The sequence below is a fragment of the Macrobrachium nipponense genome, chromosome 1, assembly GCF_015104395.2.
Source record: "Macrobrachium nipponense isolate FS-2020 chromosome 1, ASM1510439v2, whole genome shotgun sequence".
NCBI lineage: Eukaryota > Metazoa > Arthropoda > Malacostraca > Decapoda > Palaemonidae > Macrobrachium > Macrobrachium nipponense.
The window spans coordinates 151,980,869-152,001,005 of record NC_087200.1 but is presented as its reverse complement, the minus strand read 5'-3'; the positions used below and the strand labels follow the sequence as shown (position 1 = coordinate 152,001,005).

Genomic DNA, 20,137 nt, shown 5'->3' with positions numbered 1-20,137 from the left:
CCTTACAAGTGAAATGGAAAGTCTTTTTCATCTCTTTAAAATACGACCATTATGAATTTTGTAATTAAAGTTTTGTTATTATTAGATTATTATTATTATTATTATTATTATTATTATTATTAAATAACTGAAATTATCAATCAAACATTTTACATACTAGTACCATAAAAATTCTTTTCATCTCGTAGAGAGAGAGAGAGAGAGAGTGTTTATCTCTCTCTGTTCTCTCTAAAAAAACTACTTATACGCTTCCAGCGAAAGAGAGGGATTGCGTTAACCACAATGACACATTATTATCTTGTGTGGCAAAAGAGAGGAGAGAGAGAGAGAGAGAGAGAGAGAGAGAGAGAGAGAGAGAGAGAGAGGAGTTAACCTTAATTAAAAGTGACATGGATAGATTAGTACGTATTGTATTTCTTTAAAAATACTATCACATATGAATTTTTTAATTACAGTTATTATTATTATTATTATTATTATTATTATTTGAAAGTATTAAAAACAAATAGTACAAGTACATAAAAAAATCTCGAGTCTCAGTAATGAGAGAGAGAGAGAGAGAGAGAGAGAGAGAGAGAGAGAGAGAGAGAGAGAGAGAGAGAGAGAGAGAGAGAGAGAGAGAGGGGGGGGGGGAAATTTCAGGACCACGTCATTGCAACACTGCAGCTCTTCCCCCAACTCTTCCCCCAACTCTCCCCCCTCGGGCTGTCACAGAACTTGATATACTGACAGTTTTAGTACCTGCATCTGAGGAAAAGGTTACAGAGAAAGGACTGGGATTTCCTCATTCTTCCATAATTTTTTAAATATAAGCTAAAATCTTACTAATTCACTATGGTATTTCTTATTGAATTGATATTATTGCTGTATAATTAATGTTAATATTTGAAAATAGTAAATCATTTCTTTATCATACAAAAAAACATACATCTTTGTAGTAGAGAGAGAGAGAGAGAGAGAGAGAGAGAGAGAGAGAGAGAGAGAGAGAGAGAGAGAGAGAGAGAGAGAGAGAATTATTATTTTTATGGAGATACCGAGTTACTGACAGCTATAATGAAACATTGTAATGTAATATTAAAACAGAAGAAGAATTCTAAAAAATACATATGTATTTGTTGGCTTCATGATTGCAGTCTGATTAATTTATATTTTATGAAATGTATTTAGTCATGAAAATAAACATCAAAATACACTAATTAGTGATTATTTTCATCAGAAAATACAGAGAGAGAGAGAGAGAGAGAGAGAAACTGTGCTAAACTATAAAGGATTCTTATCATAGTTTGTGTTTTTTAAAAGCGTTGTAAACTCGGAGCGTCGCAAGCGTCAGCGTCGTAACCTCGGAACAAGCGTCGTAACCCAGGGCGGATTTTTCAATTAATATTTAAGAAAAAGCGTCGTAACCTCGGAACGTCGTAAGCCGGACCCGTCGTAACCCGGGGACCGCCTGTATAGCCTTTTACTGTGCTCTTTGATAGCAGATATATAAGTTGATTCTTCCCTCTGAAAAGGAAGAAAAAACCTACATGTGGTTCACAGAGGTATCGGGAAGAGGCCAGTTTCCTCTTCCTTTTCATCAAAAAAAAAAAACACACGATCTGCAGCAATTCTATGTCCTGGCTATGACTATTGTCATTCACCTTTAAAAAATCCTCTCATTCATGTCCACTTCTGGGTCAGTCTGCACGAAGACTGACTCAGAGTGGAGAGGTTGTTAAGGTCCATTTGTAATAGATGCTTATAGAATATTCAGACTGTCTTGGAAAAGACTTCCAAAACATGCTGTGAGAAGAACGTGACCTCTGTGAATCCAACCTCTAAGGCCAAAATGAGGCATAAAGTATTATCCTCTCTTTCTTTGACGCCCTTTATCTTAAATTCTGTAAAGCATTTATATTTAGGGAAAAAAAAAAAAAACTAACGTTTATTCCCCTTTCTATAAAATAAAGATGGTGTATATTGCTTACTTCTCTTGGTTCAAGGAAAAGGAAGCAGTCTACGGAAGCCGTTCGTCTTCTACCTTGCTAAGAGATCTATGAAGAAGACTTTCCGTAGGTTCTCACAACTCTTTGCAATAAAATGTTAGACATATGATAACAGTTATTATCGTTGATCGAGAAGGTTCTCACGGACATGCAAAATCTTGCATCGAACCTCTTTTCCAAATAGGTTCTCTTTGTTAACCGCGAACAGGAGCGAAAAAAGAGATTTCTCAATGCTCTTTGCGATATGAGAGAGTCGTGGATTGGCCTAAGTGATTAAATGGGTAACGAAATCAGGAACGAATCTTGCCGTTACCGAGCGTGCTGTCTGAGAGGCTACTGGACTCTTTATGTTAATAACTCGCTAAAACGAGAAAATATCTCGGATGGTGCTCTTGGCTCATTGCGCCAGGCTGGCGCTTCTGGCGCATTGCGCCAGGTTGGCGTTTCAGACCGGCGCTTTCTTCTAATACTCTTTCTTTGGGTGGGGGGGGTGCAGAAAACATCTGTTGCCTTTATGGTACCCCGGCATCTCTTACACATGTTAATTTCCGTTCTTAGTAGGAAAAAAAAAACTCTTATATCGTAGTATATTCTATCCCCCAGGAAAACCATTTCTGCCACGAAAGAGAATGTTTCCCATTCCACTCATCCATCTTCTCTTGAGCAATATCTGATTCTACAAAAAGGTTGTGTGCGTTTCTCGAAAGACTTGACCATACCGTAGTCTTAAAGTGAATTCTCTACTACATCCATCTTCTTCACTAAGCATGTATTCTAATAAGCCATGCTTTCGTAAGCATGAGAGCATTATATAATATAATGTTCTGCTGTTAGAATCCTTTAATAATGTTGTCCCTACGGTAAACAGCATTGAAAGGTTATAATATCTTTCTTATTGAAAGCTTCTTAGCAAAAGGCAGACAATATTTTTGTTTATTTATGTTAGCTTAACTATCCCCATCCATTCGAGACTAAGTCCATGATTGTATGGGGAATATACGGTTAACCATTCGATCCCGTTGGAGAGAGAGATGCAACCGACTGCTAATGACCGAGACCTGGATGGTACTGTATTGGCCTTACGCTTACAATGACAGCCCGGCCGTCTCGCTCGCTGCCTGGCTGCATTCATCGTGAGTTGCCAGTTACTTCATTTAATGAAGGAATATAATAAAATTATTCCCGAGCCTAAGGAAGCTCTCAATAATGCCAATTTAAGCCAAACAACCTTTGTTAAATACCGAAGCTGAGTAGGTATTGTCGTAACAAACTTTTTAAGCAAAGTCCTTACCAGGAAAATCCTGTAAGGATATAGATAATTTCGTAGCGAACCACAAAGGCAACTATGGTATGCGTATATGACTTGTCATTCAGCAGTCGTATGCAGCAAGTCTTCCTTCTACATTCTTTCCTCTCCGATGCGGAGAGAGAATGGAAATTTTGCCCTCTCCATTCTTTTCGTCAATAAACACGAATTAGCATTAGTCGAAAGAGATCGCAATGAAAACTCTCGGATCGAAGAGAATCCCTCAAATTTTTATTCTCTTGGAGATAAGGCCGTATTCTACGCCTCTATTATCTGGAAGAGCCTCTAATCAATGAATGAGAGCTCGTACGAACCTTGTTCAATTTGCAAACGATTGCCACTCTTTCTGTAAATGGTTGGTTGCATTATTTTAGAAGGAGGAAGATTTTAATATCGTCTTATTAGTAATGAACTAATTTTTTTTTTCAATAAAAAAGGTCGCTCCCTTATTGGCTTCCAATTCCGATCTATCTTCCATTTCCTGTCCATCAAGTTGGGAGAAGAATGAGCAACCGGAGGAGAGCGCCTCCTTCCGTAAGGTGAAGGGCTTTTACAGTACCGATTCTAACCTGACAATGGGCTAAGGCCGCCTGTGCGACATCTTGATCCCGCCCAGGGGTGCCAAAAAAAAAAAAAAAAAAAAAAAAAAAAACCGATCTTGCTCTTGCCATTACTTGCATTAAGACTATCCTGAGAAGGGCGACGGCCGCCTGTGCAACAACTCCCGTCCTTATCAGGAGAAATCCTCGAATATCTTTCACCTTATGCAGAATCAGGATCTAACTCCATATACGATGAAGATCCTGGTTTATAGCTTCAGGTGCTTAGCGCCTCATCTCAGGTGCTTTCCTCCTCGTTTCAGGCGCTTTGCGCCTCATCTGAGGCGCTTCAGAAGCCTTGCGCATCGTTTCAGGCGCTCCAGGCGCTTTGCACCTCATTTCCGGCGCCTCAGGCGCTTTTAGCCTTGTTTCAGGCGCTTCAACGCGCTCCAGGCGCTTTTGTTTCGCTTCGTTTCAGGCGCTTCAGGCACTCCGAGCCTGTTTTCAAGGAGCTTCAGGAATTTTTTTTTGCAAGCTTCGGCTTTGCGACTCCTTTGAGGAGCCTCCGACGCTTTTTCGCCTCACTTCAGGCGCTTTGCGCCTCGATTCAGGCTCTTTATGCGCTTTGAGCCTCATTTCAGGCTCTTTAGGCGCTTTGAGCCATTTTCAGCTCTTTAGGCGCTTTGCTCATTTAGCATCTTCAGGCGCTTTGCGCCTCATTTCAGGCTCTTCAGACGCTTTGCGCCTCGTTCCAGGCTCTTCAGGCGCCTCGAGCCTTGTTTCAGGCGTTTCATGTCAGAGGAGCTAGAAGCTTAAAAATTATATATGTAAGTTTAACCATTAACCGAGATCCATAATTCATTCGATCAACATATATTCTTTAATATCTAATTCGTTCTTCTCAGAATAGATATATTTTCATATAAATGTACCGATGAGGAATTTGTTGAAATAACTCTTTCAAACCCCATGGGATAGAGCCTCCGTCTATTTGTACGGGGGACGAAAACAGGATAGGGCAATGCCTCTACCGCAAACTGTTATCGAAAGATATCTCTCTGAGGATTCCGATATCTACGACGAGATTATCTTGCATCTTCATTGAATCTACGCCGTTGAAACTTTCTTCTCCTTATCCGTCAACACGATAATAATAAGGGGAACACATTACATTAGGACGCCTTTCCAATGGCGAACTTGGCAGTCTGGGACGTTCTACAGAACCTGCCGAGGGGACGCCTGATCGGTGGGGATTCTCTGAAACCCCCTGCGGTTGTCGACATTCCTTCTCCTCTGGGCTTGTGAGCTTGGAAGAGGTCTAGACCTGGGAGCGAGACAGAGCCGATCAGACGCACCCTCCATTGCAATGGGGGAACACTATATTCACTTCTTACCTTTTAAAAGCTTGCATTTGAGCTATCCATTTATCTTCAATTTGCATATATAAATTTGTAGTTTCTGAGGAGTAAGAAGGTGATGAGGATGCAACAACTACTAGTACTGCTAATACTCTAACTGCTCGTTAGCACAAACGCTATTAAAGCTTATAAAGTAAGCGTATCTAGTTATATGCTTTTCTGACTTCCTAAAGTAGGAAATTAGAGTTTAATATTTCCTTAATAAAGTTGTAACCTTTATTACATGTAATAATGAATAAATATTAATAATTCTCTTTATGGCAAACTATGTGAGTGTCTACCGATGATTTCGGTAGTTTCACTTAGTATTTTCTTCGAAATTTCGAAGCGAATTTCATTAAAAAGTTAATAAAAGCGTATGCCGAACCAAAGACCCAGTACTTCCCTGCAAAAGACAGCCCAGAAGATCGATGGCGATGAAACACGAAAATCAAATCAGGAGGAACCGTAAACGTATGTTTACAGTCCAAACGATAGAGAAAAATCTGTCCTTAGAAGGTAATAGTTCCTATTCCTGCCACCCAGCGGCAGGCCGGTAGATCACCTGACCTACCTACCTGTAGCGTGTGCCGCGAAATTCGAATTTCTATCGGGGACGACGGAGTCTATAGCTAAGTATATATCTGACAGGGAAGTTGAATGTATGAAACTATGATATTTATAACAATCATAAGAAAAAATTACGGCAATAGTAATTATTTTAAAGTATAGTAATTACTTCAAACTATAGAAATGAAACAATTTGAAATTCTCGTGCAACACAGGATTACCAACGTTACCACTGTATATTTCGAGCAATGTGGAAACAAATATTTAATATCATAGTGTATTATAAATTATTTTAGCGAAGATGCATAAAACCATGCAAGTATCAATAGAATGTAAAGGGAAAATCTCTGCAACATTAAACATAATCAACCATGAATGCACCTAGATTCAATAGAGAAGTTGGGTGTGGTTGGTAGTTCTGATTCTAGCTTCTAGGACCGAGCATAAAACACCTTCTTCGAGAAAGGCTCTAACTGCTGCTGCTACCTTCAGGTGACTAGGCCTAGTTCCTGGCATTGCAAGGCTTACAATGCAGGGCCACTGTCTGTTATTTAGGCAAAGATATACCCTTTAGGACCGCGACCAGAATACCAGTAAAATCACCACCTGGTTAAGTAGGGAGATGACAGACCCCAACCACCCCTCCCCCCCTCTATCTCTACCTTTACCCACGTCTTTCAATACTAACTACACCTTTTTCACCTCAACCTTTTACCTCAAATCTTCTAATCATATCCCAGCCGTGAAATTTAAGACTGGATTTGCGTAAGTGGGCAAATCATAAGGGAGTGATATCACCCCAATTCATATTTCCACGGACAACCAGTAATTAATCAGTTCGATCCAATTAAGCATTATTGTATAACAGAAATTAATGAGTTTTTTGGGATATATAATATATATATATATATATATAATATATATATATATATATATATATATATATATATATATATATATATATATATATATATATACACACTTATAAACAAGCACCCGAGCATGACCAATAGGTCTAGTGCTCGATTCTTAAAACAGACCTCTGATTATTCCTGACTAGATAAAAAGGTCCTGAGAGAGAGAGAGAGAGAGAGAGAGAGAGCATGACAGGAGGTACTCGAATTAAAATAACACATATTCACACTCCGGATCGTATGGACAAGAATAGTCTCACTTATGCACTGAAAACAAATAAAAGGTGGAAAACTACGAAAATACTTGTTTGGTGCGACCGTGAACGCAATTTCACATGCAAAAATTTGCACAATTGAGAAATTCCATGAAATTATTAACTAACAAGCTGGAAAATGATATTGTTATGATACAATAAAGTTTTATGCATACTTACCTGGCAGGTATATATATAGCTTATCCTCTTGTCGCACTGGCAGAATTTCAAAACTCGCGGCAACCGCTAGTACACTGGTAGTTCAGGTGATGGCCACCCCGTTCCCGTGGCGCTGGTGCTCGGAACCATTCCCGCTTTCCTCAGATTTTCTCTGAACCCTGTCTCCTGAGGGGAGGAGGGTGGGAATTTAATTATATATACCTGCCAGGTAAGTATGCATAAAACTTTATTGTATCATAACAATATCATTTTTATGCATGACACTTACCTGGCAGGTATATATATAGCTGATTGACACATTTGGAGGTGGGTCATAGACAGCAACATCGTCATACCAATCTGCTGACAGAGAACCCTAGCCCTCATTTACCACGGGCATTCATGCTAGGAAAGTTAGTCACCTGAACCACACACAATCACTATAACAAAATACTACACCAAAAAACTGAGCAGGTAATAACCTTCTCAGACAACCATAAAACACTATAACCTAATTAAAATAATAGCCTAGCATGTTAGTAGTTATGGGGTGGAAACTCCTTTGCCCAGTACTGTACCTGAGGATACATACGGGCCTAACGTTTGACAATTATCAAAAGTTGTCTTCACGTCTCTGAGGTAATGCGAGGCAAAGACCGAATTTGTCCTCCAAAACATAGAATCTATAATGTCCTTGAGGGCTAAATTTTTTCTGAATGCCAAGGACGTAGCTACCGCTCTCACCTCGTGAGCTTTAACCTTAAGCAAACCGAAGCATTCTTCCTGGCAAAGCAAATGTGCTTCCTTAATGACTTCTCTTACGAAAAAAGCCATAGCATTTTTAGACATAGGTCTAGTAGGATCTTTGACAGAACACCAGAGAGAACCTGAAGCCCCTCTAATGCTTCTTGTTCTTTCTACGTAATAACGTAAAGCTCTTACTGGGCAAAGAACCCTTTCCTGTTCTTGACCTACTAGATCAGCCAGTCCTGAAATCTCAAATGACCTTGGCCACGGATGTGAAGGATTCTCATTCTTGGCTAAGAATTCCTCTTGAAACGAACAAACTGCTTTGTTGTGCTTCCATCCTACTTGTTTGTTAATAGCTTGCAGCTCGCTAATCCTTTAAGCTGTAGCTAAGGCTACCAAGAAAATAGTCTTCTTCGTTAGCTCTCGCAAAGAAGCACTGTCCATAGGTTCAAACCTATCCGTTTCTAAGAATTTGAGAACGACATCAAGATTCCAAGAAGGAGCTCTGCAATGTCGATCCTTCTTCGTATTAAAAGATCTGAGAAGATCTCTTAAGATCTGCGTCATTGGACAGATCTAAACCTCTGTGCCTAAACACTGCAGACAACATACATTTTATAACCTTAAAATGGTTTGATTTGCCAAACCCACTTCTTCCTTCTTCAGATACAGAAGGAAATCTGCAATTTGGGTCACAGAGGTACTGGATGAAGAAATCTTCCGATTCTTACACCATTTACGGAAGTTCTCCCACTTCGACTGGTACACTTTGATAGTTGAAGGTCTTCGTGCTCTCGCAACTGCCTTTGCTGCTTCTCTAGAAAACCCCCTCGCTCTGACAAGTCTTTCGATAGTCTGAACGCAGTCAGACCCAGAGCGAGGGTGTTCTTGTGGAACCTGTCGAAGTGGGGTTGTTTGAGAAGATCTACTCTCGTGGGTAGACTTCTCGGAGAATCCACTGTCCATTCCAGTACCTCTGTGATCCACGTTTGGGCCGGCCAGTATGGAGCTATTAGAGTCAGCCTTGTTCCTTGACTTTCTCTGAATTTCTTCATTACCCTTCCTAAAATCTTGAACGGGGGAAATGTACTGTACGGTTCTAGCCCCGTCCAATCTAGTAGGAAGGCATCTACTGCGACTGCAAGAGGGTCCGGGACTGGAGAACAGTAATTCGGTAACCTCTTCGTCGCTGCGGTAGCGAAAAGATCCACCACTGGCCTGCCCCAAAGGCTTCCACAGCCTCTGGCATACTTGATGATGCAAGATCCACTCCGTCGAAAGCACTTGTCCCTCCCTGCTCAACAGGTCCGCTCTGACGTTCTTCTCCCCTTGAATGAACCTGGTGAGCAGGGTGACGTTTTCTCTCTCTGATCACAGAAGAATCTCCTTCGCCAAGTTGCAAAGAGTAAACGAGTGGGTCCCTCCTTGTTTGCGTATGTATGCCAGAGCTGTGGTATTGTCCGCGTTGATCTGCACCACTTTGCCGCTGATCCACGGTCTGAACGCTTTCAGAGCCAAGAAGATCGCCATCAGTTCCTTCCTGTTTATGTGCCACGCTTTCTCTTCTTCGTTCCAAAGGCCTGACTCCTCTCGAGGGCCCAGCGTCGCTCCCCAGCCTGCGTCTGACGCGTCGGAAAATAATATCAGGTCTGGGTTCCTCTGCTGGAGTGACGTACCCTCTGCTAACCTTCCCGGGGCTAGCCACCACTTTAATTCCTCCTTTATCTTTAAAGGAATTGGAAACAGGAAGGAATCTGGTTGCGATCTTCTTGGCCAGACTTCGTTCAGAAAGAACCGTAAGGGCCTCATGTGAAGTCTCCCTAGGGAAATGAACCGCTCTAACGAAGAGTGTCCCCAGCAGGCTCATCCACTCTCTCGCCGAGCATTGGTCTTTCGATAGGAATTCTTGCACTTTCCGAAGGCACATGGTCTGCCTTTCGGGTGACGGAAAAGCCTGAAAAGTCACTGAGGATATCAGAATCCCCAAATAAACTAGCTCCTGTGTGGGGATCAGATGTGACTTTTTCAGGTTCACCATCAGACCCAGCTGCTTTTTTAAATCCAATGTGAGGTCCGTGTCCTCCAGACATTGCTGCTTTGATTGTGCTCTTATGAGCCAATCGTCCAAGTAGAGAGAGACTCTGACTCCTAACAAATGAAGCCACTTCGCCACGTTCGCCATCATCCTTGTAAAGATTTGAGGGGCCGTGCAAAGCCCAAAGCAAAGGGCTCTGAATTGATATATCTTGTCCTGGATCACGAATCTCAAATATTTTCTGGACCTTGGATGAATCGGAATATGGAAATACGCATCCTGAAGGTCCAGCGTTACCATCCAGTCCCCTGGTTGTACCGCTGCCAGTACTGAATCGTTCGTCTCCATCGTAAACTTGGTCTTTTCTACGAACAAGTTTAGCTGACTTACGTCCAGTACTGGCCTCCAACCTCCTGATGACTTCGGTACCAGAAAAAGACGGTTGTAAAAACCTGGGGATTCGTGATCCAGAACAAGTTCTATGGCTCCCTTCTCTAACATACTGACAACTTGATGCCAAAGAGCCTCTCTCTTCTCTAAATTGATGTAATGAGCCCCTAGGGCTCTCGGAGCTGTAGCAAGAGGTGGTTTCTTTAGGAAGGGGACTTGTAGCCTTCCTTCGCTACACTTACAGACCAAGGATCCTCTCCTCTGTTTTGCCAGACTTCCCAGAAGTCTAAAAGTCTGGCCCCAACACCCGTCTGGAGGACTTCTAACTCATTGTTTGGTTGAGGTTTTCGAACCTCTTTTGGCCGGAACTCTTTTCCCTCTAAAGGCTGGTCGGGAAAAAGTCCTACCCCGAAAGGGCTGCTGTGCTGTCCTTGTTTCCTTCGGTGTCTTCTTCACTACCTTAGAGGGTAAATACTTCCTTACTGAAGACGTCAGCAGGTCCTGTGTAGCCTTCTGAGTAAGGGAAAGTGTGATATCCTTAATGATGTCCAGTGGAAAAAGCTGTCCTGAAAGTGGGGAGAACATCAACTCCGACTTTTGCGCGTTCGAGACTCCTTTCGCAGCGAACGAGCACAATAGATACCTTTTCTTTAAAACACCTGCTGTAAACAGTGAAGCAAGTTCATTAGCTCCATCCCTCAAGGCTTTATCCATACAGGACATGATGCTTCTAGGTAAATCCGAGTCTGAAGAATCTCCCATCTCTGAAGTCCGAGCCAATGCACCCAACGACCAATCAAGAAAATTAAAAACTTCAAAAGTCCGATAAATACCCTTTAGCAAATGGTCGAACTCTGAAGAAGTCCACCACACTTTGGCTGCGTGTAAGGCATGCCTACGGGAGCTGTCCACTATATTAGAAAAGTCTCCCTGGGAGGAGGCAGGAACTCCCAGGCCAAGACTTTCCCCCGTAGCGTACCAAACACCAGACTTCAAGCCAATTGGCCGGAGGGAACAGCAAAAGAAGTCTTCCCGACTCTCTCTTCTCCTTCAACCACTCATTAATACGTTGAAGGGCTTTCTTCGCTGAAATCGACAAGGTCATTTTCAAAAAAGAAGATTTCTTGGGTGCTTTCGTCTTCGAAAATTGAGATAGAGGAGATAGCGGGGCTGAAGGTTGAAAATCTCCTTCAAACAATGAAAGGAGGCACTCGGTTAGCTTCTTGTAGTCCGAGGAAGGAGCTTCCACATTCTTGTCCTCTTCCGAAAACTCAACAAAGTCTTCCTCCTGAGAAGAAATATCCTGAAATCCAAGATCCTGATGACCCTCCATAGCGGGATCCTTATCCACAGTTTGCCTGGAGAGCGAATGCGGAACTGCCTCCTTGTAAAACCCTTCTCTTCCTTGTCGGGAAGATGTTTCCACATGCTGCCGCCTGCGTCCTCTGTAACGTTTGCGTCCATCACTCTTCCTCTTGCGTCCTGCAGTGTCGGAGATTCGTCCTTCCTATAGGACACACTGCGTCCTGGGTTACGAGAAGATCCCGCCTGAGAACGAGGAGGCAACTGTACGTCCTGCGTCCTCTTGGAGGACTTAACTGGGAGAGACGAGTCCTTACGTCTAGCCGAAGGTTGTTCGGGCTTTTCCCATGATTTAACAATCACTGCCAATTTCTCCTGCATGTCCCGCAGAACTTCCTTAGTCTCCGCTTCCTTACGAGACTCCTGAGGCGGAGGAGATCGAGGACGCACTGGGCTAAAACGGAGAGGTGAGCGATCCTGACGTCTACGCAGCAGAGTTTCTCTAATAAGGGAAACACAGCTCACCGCACGGCTAGTCACATCTAAAGGACGAGAAATCCTCTTCCTCTTGATAGGGATTGCTTCTTCATCATCCGATGAAAAAATCTCAGGGCTACTTCAACCCTCTTGTTCAAAAACCCTTTCATCCTGTGACGAGGTCGGCATGTATGATCTCTTGAGAGGACGCGATACTTCCACAAAACGCCTACTCCTTCCTGAAGCCGAACTATCCGAAGAATAAATGCACTTCCCAGTATCGACTTTCCTATGGCGTACTGCTGCAGCCTGGGACGCAACAACAGGACTGCCTGAAGGGACGACTGATCGAGAGTAAACCCCTCTCGCCTCCCTTCAACTGTCGACATGCCTTCTCCCTTGGGTCTGGGAGCTTGACAGAGGTCTAGGTCTAGGAGCACGAGAGGGACGATCAGGCGCCCCCTCCACAAAACTGTCATTAAACACTTCCACTTTGTCCGTTAACCGTTTAATCTGATCTCCCATGGACACAAGGGCAGCGAACACTTTCACAATTTGCGGATCAGTAGTATCCTCAGATACAGCAACGGGCGCAGGAGAAACCTGAGGGGAAGGTGCTACATCTACATGTGAATGAGCTGGAGAAGACACAGGCAAAGATTCATTCACAGGTTTACTTGAAGAGCCAGATCTCTCACTTCTAGAAACTGATCTTCTCACCCGATCTTTTTCTAGTCTCTCTACATACTTAATAAGAGCCTTCCACTCTTTCTCATTCAGACACTCACATTCATTGCACCTATTGTCCCACGTACATACAAACTCTCGACTCTTCTTACATACAGTATGGGGATCTACCGATGATTTCGGCAGTCTCACTTTACACCCTTCTTTCACACAAACTCTAAACCTACTCCCTGAATCAGACATACTAATGCAAGATCAATTGCGATTGCCAAGCTAACTTCGTGAATACGATACCAATATCCAAAAAGTCAGTTAACGAGCAGGAAATTCTATCAGAGAACCAACAACGATGTTGCCGGTTCGGCTGGCAGAGAAAATCTGAGGAAAACGGGAATGGTTCCGAGCACCAGCGCCACGGGAACGGGGTGGCCATCACCTGAACTACCAGTGTACTAGCGGTTGCCGCGAGTTTTGAAATTCTGCCAGTGCGACAAGAGGATAAGCTATATATATACCTGCCAGGTAAGTGTCATGCATAAAAATATATTTCCTTGATTCTAGAAATCGGCCTAACCATGTAACCAATGCTAAACACACATATAACTTGGATTTCGTTTTTTTTTTTTTTACGCCAACTTGTCTTATTTATATTTCATTTAATCAGATGCTAAACTTCTCTGTGGTTCATCAAAAGAAATCATAATAACTTTCGATATAACGCTATAAAAGTAGAAAGATAATTTACAAATATTAGGCCAATACTTATGCACTCGGTTCCTACTGCTGCCACTCTATGGTGAACACTTGATATCACACTTTGAGAGCCGCAGATGTTTCTTTGGGGAAATTCTTTTTCTTTTCTTTTTTTCTTTTAATAAACAATTATTGAACTAACATTGATCATTCACTGGGGAAATACTTTCTGTGCTTATACAGTTAATCACTGATACGTATTATCAGATAAATAGGATGACAATAATTGGAATAAATATACTAATTGGCAACCCCACGAGTTTGGAATAAATATACTAATTGGCAACCCCACGAGTTTCTAAAGAAGTACGATCAATTCTGAGATTTGTCGCTTTACTTCTGGAACTTACTGTAGTATTTCATTGTTTATAGGTCAATTTAGCTTTATTATGAAATTTACTGGGGTGTTTTTGGAAGGCTTGGAACGGATTAGCCATTTTACATGTAAAATGCGGTCCAAGATACGAAAAGCTCATGATACGAAGGCCGCCTTGGAACGGATTAATTTCGTATCTCGAGGTACCACTGTACAATTACAACATTAAGCATACCATTCAAAAGATTGAAGTTTCGTCAACATGATGTGATATATGAAAGCCCCAGGCATTACTATGACAACTAGAATTCATGGAAACAGTTTATAATAATGAATCGGCGTATGTGTGAAGCCTCCACTAATGTGGCAACGATGATTTTGCATTCTTAGCAATGCAAACATTAAAGGTTACATTTATTTCTGGCATATGGTTATTAAAGAAATTCAAAATACTAATATAGACTGAAATCAATGAAAAGTGCTAGCAAAAACAAAAAAGCAAAAAAAAACATGTATATAATTCACTTATCGGTAGTCGTTCCTCTATGGTTTTCGGCAGCCAGATGTACGAAAACGTTAGAAACATTTGATTGTATCTACTTTAGAAATATCTGTAATTTTTCGGGGTAATTTGGTTGCAAAATAGGGATAATATACATTAATTAAATTAAAATTTTTAAATAACAAAGTAAATTTGAACTAAATAATGAGTAAAGTAAACAATTAAGGGAATAAAACTTTGCAGTTTCGTTGTCTGCTGTTCGTAACTGTGTTTGTGCCGCGCGCGCTTAGGAACCAGGAACAGCAACTTGTTTAAAGTGCAATGTGGAGTGAACTGAGACCAAAATGTGTATAATAACAATCAAATAAGGAGTAGTCTGCAGATTCATTGGGCAGCCCTAGTAACTCCTGCCTGGGCCACCAATCCCCCCGCCAAGGTAAGTAGTTCCACCCAAAACAGCTTACTGCCTCATGTCCGTTGTGCCCCGAGCCCGCGACCCAATGCAACCTCCTCAGTCTCTCCTGACTTCCCAACATGGCAGTGTCCATGTCTTATCCCGCTCACCTTCAATTTGCTGCCGCCAATCCGGTCATGTTGCTGGATTTAGGTATCTCACCCTATGTAATGACGATAAGTCATTACTTTTCTTAGAGTAGTCTGCAAATTCATTGGGCAGCCCTAGTAACTCCTTCTGCCTGGGCTACCAATCCCCCTGACAAGGTAAGTAGTTCCACCCAAAACAGCTGACTACCTCATGTCCGTTATGCCCCGAGCCCCCGACCCAATGTGACCTCCTCAGTCTCTCCTGGCTTCCCAACATGGCTGTGACCATGTCTATCCCGCTCACCTTCAATTTGCCACCGCCAATCCGGTCGTGTTGCTGGATTTAGGTATCTTATGTAATGACGAGAAGTCATTACTTTTCTTTTTAATGAAAAGTGGCCTTCTTGGCGATTTTAGTGGTGAATGTGATAAGTGTAAAGAAGGCACAGTCGGCCTCGTGAAGTATGGCGACACTTTCCAGTGGCAGTGTAATGTCTGTCGTTGTCGTCCGAATCGGTAATTTCCGACTGGTCCGCCGATTTCGATCTCCAATAAGGTAAGTGCGGTTTTATATGGTTTTTTCTTGTCAGAGCATACGAGCTTGCCAAAAATTATTAAAAATGTGGATTAGGCGCGCAGCGCCGTTCCACTGCGCCGAAACTAATTTTTTTGGTTTTTATCTATGCCATTTTTTCTTGCCAGAACATACGAGCTTGCCAAGAATCATTAAAAATGTGGATAAGGCGCGTAGCGCCATTCCAATGCGCCGAAACTAGTTTTTTTGTTGCTTTTGTCAATGCCATTTTTTCTTGCCAGAACATACGAGCTTGCCAAGAATCATTGAAAATCTGGATGAGGCGCACAGCGCCGTTCCACCGCGCCGAAACTAATTTAATTTTTTTTTTTGTCTAGGCCATTTTTTCTTTTTTATACTTTTGATATTCCATTACTGGACGTTTTCAAAAATCGCACCAAAACATACGTTCGCCATCTTGTTTGTATTTGTCCGCCAATTATCTAGCAGACAGTACTCTTGCCCAACGAATCTGCAGGTGCTCCCAAATAAGCACTGTGGACTTTCAGTTGTGATGGCAGTAAGGATAAAAACCACTGATTACAAGGTAAAAATGAATTCAGTTCAAACCATGACCCCGGGAATAACAAGTTTCATACTTTCAGTAATACCTATAGGCAACAAAATGTTGTTTTATTGTGCTGATTACAACTGCAATCTTGAGTAAGATCAATAAACGTTACATACATATGCTAACATTGTTCAAATGATTGCTGGGAAGGCTGGGAAAGATGATTTTCGTCACTGATCAAAACATGTACATCGCACGGTAGCCTTGAAAACATATTTTACGAAGAGCGTCACATGCTTATTTTAGTTCGTATGGGGCTTTCATATATCACATTATGTTGACGAAACTTCAACCTTTTGAATGGTATGCTTGGAGTTGTAATTGTATTCTTGTTTCACCATTTAAATATCGAGTGAATAAGACCTGTCCACCGTGATAAGGGTTAGTAGTCGCTGGTTTTTCCCCCTATATAGGTAGGTATACTAGCTAGCTAAGTACTTTTTCGGAGGGTGTCCAGCCGTGACCGTCGGTGTGTTGGCCAGTCCATGCGGTTGTTTACCCTTGTATAGTAGTAGCTACTACTAGGATAGCTGTACCTAGTTGTACCTAGTAAGGTAGTACCTAGCCTATAGGCTACAGGCTACTACCTATCACGTTGCAGGACTTCATGTGAAAGGCTTGTCTACATTTAGGCTACATAAAGACATAAGGTATCTGTCTACTAGCCTAGTACCTAGCCTATAGCATCTCCCACCGGTATCTTTCACAGTACCTGTATTTTGGTATGAGGCGATGATGACTTAATAGGAAAATCACTTTAACGAAAATTGGTGGATCCAACTGGAAAACGCGAGTCAGCGAGTATAGTAATACTTGCGATCGGGACGTTGTTGTTGTTTTTGGTATTGCCGTTGCTCGTCGTTCGCTACCGATGATTATGACCTGTTGTGGGTCAATTGATATTCTGCCGAAATAAGAGCTGATGATAAATGAACGATTGGAAATAAAATGTATAATATGGTAATTTTCTGTTAATGGGATTTATATCCAAAAAGAATAAAAGTTAATGGTATAATTGACAAAGCAATTTAAAAAGAACACATCTACCAATATGCTTATGATGTAAATAACACTAATAGAGCCCTCGCCGCCACCCCCTTCATAAAGGAACACTATTTTGATATAGATATAGATATATATATATATATATATATATATATATATATATATATATATATATATATGTGTGTGTGTGTGTGTGTGTGTGTGTGTGTGTGTGTGTGTGTGTGTGTGTGTATGTATGAATGTCTTTTTTTACTGCAACTAGTACAATATGGAGATAACAGGCCCATAAAACTCTATTTTAACGTTTCACAGAAGGAAGTGCTCGAAATATATGGTTGCAACGTTAAATTAAAATAGTGTTTTATGGACCTTTAGAATACAATTGAATGTATGTATATGTGTCCATAAATAAAGATTTGATGGCTCGTTTTCACTTTATGCTTCATAGATCAAAGTAGCCTGAAAGGAATACAGTCCGCAAGCACGTATATCGTTTAAAGTTTTTAGCCTTGCCTTAAAATCGTACAGCTGAAACCTCCTGTAATAAGGGAACTTGGTGGGATATTTCCTTATATGGCACATTTATAGCTTTATTGGGTAGTGGTCTACCCAATGTCGACGTGGTGTCTGAGGACAGTAGAACTTTGCATTCTTATCGGGAGCGTCCTTAATGACCATAGTGCTACGCAACGAGAATCAGTTTATGCTATTTGCTTGGTCAAAAGCCAGTGTTTGTTTGAGGCAGAAAATTTTACTTCCTTGTAAATGTTAATTGCCTTCTTGGTAGTGTTTATTGATGAAATGCCTGCCTGTACGTCTACATTAATGGCCCTGCCCTGAAGCCTTAGTTTTAGAATTACAATGATGCTTGACCCTATATATACATATTTGTTGACATTCAGTCATTTTTCCTTTCGCCATTCCCTCTTGTTTTTTAGACATGGATATTTTCGTTGGAAATATGTCTAGGTAATTATAGTGGCCTTTCAGTTAGACTTGAGTATATAAAGAATTATGTGCCTGTATCTGTTTACCGCTGATGTGATGGCCATTTATCTTAAGATTCATCCTTTTACGGAGAGAATCGCGTAGAAACAATGGTTTATGTATATTTCTACTTCATTACATTGCACTGTGCATATTGCATATGGAGAAAAAAGTTGGATCGAACTAATTACTATAGATGGTTCACTTAACGGATGTGTGGTTAAACTTCAGCGAACTCAAGAATTTAGCAGTCCTCTGTACGCTGTACATGGCAACACAACTTAATTCATAATTATCCATGGTAAATTACATTTTCTAACGTATTCTGAAAGCTGAGCGTCATCCATAGGCTGTATCTGTATAGGCGATGAGCTTGATGTCATTTGCTCTTCTTGACATTTTGTTTTCCTCCAATTTTTCTTCGATCGTTAGTTACTCCAGTGTGGATGTAAAGCCTGGGTCACACATTGGCCATTTCAGACCGCGCATGTCGCAGATTCTTTGGCATTTTGTTGTATTAAAGGCAAACCCCGGATCTGTGGCAATTGGACGAACAGGAGGCTTATGTGGAGCTCATTTGACATGGACTAATAATTATAGGGTAATGTGGGGGATTAGCGTACACGGGGGTGGACCGTACAAGCTCCGTCAAAATCAGAGAATTTATAGAAGAGCTCTGTTGGCAATACTGAGATGTGAAGTGTCGTCAGTGAACCAAGATGCTGCTTCCATTTCTTCTAGCTCGCCGGGTATGGATTGGAGGTAAGATTTTTTATTTTTGTAGTATCCAATTTAACTTGAGATATCCATATCATATTGTTTCCTAATCTTGAATGAAGCCTGATCCTATTGGTAAGGTACTGAATATGAATATTAGGCAGATGTACGTGATATATGAAGATATATCTAAGTTTTATCCAACATTGTTGCTGTGATACTGGTTTGAAGGCAATATAGCTTGTAGGGGGTGTAGAGTACATTGTTGTGAGGGGGTGTAGCGTACAAAAATTTCTTACATACTTTATTTTTTACATTCAAACAAGATAAAACCCCTACGTAATAGTTTACTTACATTCAATATGAAGAAATGCAAGTACCAGGTGTGTAATAGGTGCCAAAAAAAAAACTGTTACATGGTTAAAATGGTAAGGGAAAATAAATATTTTCTGAATGCAATTGAAATGTGATGTTACACATGTAATGATGTTTAGTGAGCATTTGCAGTATTGTACGTGTGTTGTGAAGTTTATAATCGTGTAGGGTGATTGAATACATTTTTTTTTTTTCAAAAACAGCTGTAGGTATGGGGGTGCAGCGTACGATGGTGTACGTTGCACCCCCCACACTTGACACATACTGTTTATTTTTGTAATTGCCAGTTATTTGATGACTTGTAATTTCACTTTCAGACTTAAACATGCCGAGGACGTTTATGCCTAAGGGGGAGAGGCAAACAGACAGAACTGCTTTGAAGGAGGCTTTTCAGTACTGTATGGTAACAGGATGCAGTATCAGGGAAGCTTGCAAGAAGTTTGGAGTGAAAGTGATGACCTTACAGGAGGCAGTCAGTAGATCCAGAAAGTTATCTGATGGTAAGACCTTTGTCCCCCTCCATGGCAGTCCCCACAAGGTCTTCACAGGGGAGGAGACACAGCTTTGTGATTACGCTATCAAGATTGCAAAGATGTTCCATTGTATTCATTTAACATGAATTGAGGTAGGCCTAGGAGTGATAAATGTACAAAACTGACTTTATTTTTCCACAGTTTTCTTAAATAAACAATATTGGATGCTTATTTGTTTTATTTCACACAACAAAATATCATTCATAAAACTTCTTATTGGTATTGCAGGGATGAAATGGACAGGTAATACTGATTGCCAAGATAAGGCTAAAAAAACTCCTTCTCTGTTGCTCATTCATTAATAGAACACTTTAGATAATGTATTTGTTAAATTTTAGACAGCAGTATCTAGTTCATTATAATTTGTAATGAATTGTTTTGGGGTGAAAATAGCATGTATGGAAATTTTTGGTTAAATAGCCAAAAAAGGTCCCTAGCTTCGTATTGATAAAATTTAGTTGTGTGTTGTTGGTAGCCCATTACTTGGGGAATACTT

The 20,137-nt window shown here is 41.1% G+C and overlaps 1 protein-coding gene and 1 long non-coding RNA gene across 4 annotated transcripts in view; one reads left to right on the top strand and one right to left on the bottom strand.

The window, feature by feature from the left end:
* The window catches only part of LOC135219762 (guanine nucleotide exchange factor MSS4 homolog), a 258,337-nt gene extending 241,398 nt beyond the window's left edge, over positions 1-16,939 (bottom strand). Inside the window, exon 1 of one of the 3 annotated variants that reach the window (XM_064256807.1) lies at positions 16,737-16,939. The gene's annotated coding sequence lies outside the window, so the exon portion shown is untranslated. The remainder of the gene's footprint in view (positions 1-16,736) is intronic. The other 2 variants (XM_064256809.1, XM_064256808.1) reach the window with 2 other exon arrangements.
* A 365-nt stretch (positions 16,940-17,304) lies between these two features.
* On the top strand, positions 17,305-19,808 carry LOC135220305 (uncharacterized). Its single transcript, XR_010315646.1, has 2 exons — positions 17,305-18,778; positions 19,426-19,808. It is a non-coding gene; the product is annotated as an uncharacterized LOC135220305 (long non-coding RNA).
* The last annotated feature ends 329 nt before the right edge of the window (positions 19,809-20,137 follow it).